We start from the raw sequence: 1,556 nt of genomic DNA, 5'->3' as shown, positions 1-1,556 counted from the left end.
TCCTGTTCCTCCGACCGGGCGAGGCAGAGCGCGCCCGTCCCCACCGGACCCGCCTCGCCGGCATCGCCCGAGCGAGGGGATAAGGCTTGCGCCTCCTCGCCTCCTCGATCCCCGCCTCCACTTGCACCACCCACTCCACCTGCTCTTTCCCCCACCCTGTCTCGCTCGCCCGCCTCTCCCGAGCGCGCTCGCCGCCGTTCTCCGTCGTCACCGCGGCCACAGCCACCGCCTCGCTCCGCCGTCTTGTCTTGAAGCTCCGCCGGGGTCGTCTCCGTCGTCTGGTGCCCCCAGGTGGAGCTGGGAAGCACCGCTGATGTCGCACGAGCTCGTCCCCTTCCGCCCTTGTCGCCGGCGAGATCCCTCGAATTCCGGCTTCCCCTGCGCTCCTAAACTACCAAGGGCCATCGGCGTGCCGCTCGGTGAGCTCTCCTACCTTCTCCCTCTCCTTGCCTACTTGGCGCGCCCCCTAGCTGCTTCCCCACGTGCGCCCGAACGCAGCGCCGCGGAGCTCGTCGCCGGCGAGACTCCGGTGACCTTTTGGTCATGGGCTCAAGCCCGTTGGACTCGCCGCACCACGGGGATCCTCCCCAGCCCTTCCTTTCGTTCCGTAGCACGCTGCTTCGCCTTTGCCATCACACGCCCGAAGGTCGTCGCCGCCTTTTCCGTCGCCGGCGATGCTCTGGTCGTCCCCGACGCCAGTCATCGTCACCATCGTGTGCGCGGTGCCGGGCCGCGCCCTTAGGTCCAAGCCGTAGGTCCGGAGGCCCCCTGTAGCGCGGCTCCGGCCAACTCCGGCGAGGCGCCGCCGTCGCCTTGGTCGCCGGAGCCCTCCCCGGCGCAGCCACCAACATGGATGCGTGGGCCCCATCACCTGAGTCACCGACGCTGGGCCCCGCGGGCCCCTGTTGACTAAGTTGACTCAGTCAACTTTGCTGACTGGGCAGCTCCAGTCACTGACTGGTGGGCCCCAGTTGACTGGTCAACTGGTCAGCCGACCGCTGACGTTATGCTTACGTCATGCTGACGTCATATTCCATTTCTGTTAATATAAATAAATCCAGAAAATTGTTTAAACTTTAAAAATTCATAGAAAATAAACCGTAACTCCGATGAAAATGTTTTCTATATGAAAGTTGCTCAGAAAAATCCAACGAATCCGAATATGCGGTCCGTTCATCTGTCACATGCCCCTAGCATGCTGAACATGGAACTTTCCCCCTCCGGTCATCTGTCTGACACAGGTCCGGAACCGGGAACACCTTCCCGGTTGATTTCCCCCTTCACCTATAACGTCTAGGACCGCGTTAGAGCACGCTTAGCGCTACGTATCGTCATGTCATGCTTTGTGATGCTTTGTTTGCTTTATATTTACTGTTTCTTCCCCCTCTTCTCTCCGGTAGACCCCGAGGCCGCTGATGCCCCGGTGATCGACTACGTCGTCGACAACGACCCCCTCCTTGCCAGAGCAACCAGGCAAGCCCCCCCTTTGATCATCCCGATATCGCCCATTCCATTCTCTCATGCTTGCATTAGATTTTGCTATTGTTATTGTTTGC

This window comes from Triticum dicoccoides, chromosome 7B, assembly GCF_002162155.2.
Source record: "Triticum dicoccoides isolate Atlit2015 ecotype Zavitan chromosome 7B, WEW_v2.0, whole genome shotgun sequence".
In the NCBI taxonomy this organism is placed as follows: domain Eukaryota; kingdom Viridiplantae; phylum Streptophyta; class Magnoliopsida; order Poales; family Poaceae; genus Triticum; species Triticum dicoccoides.
Note: the sequence above shows the minus strand (reverse complement) of the source record.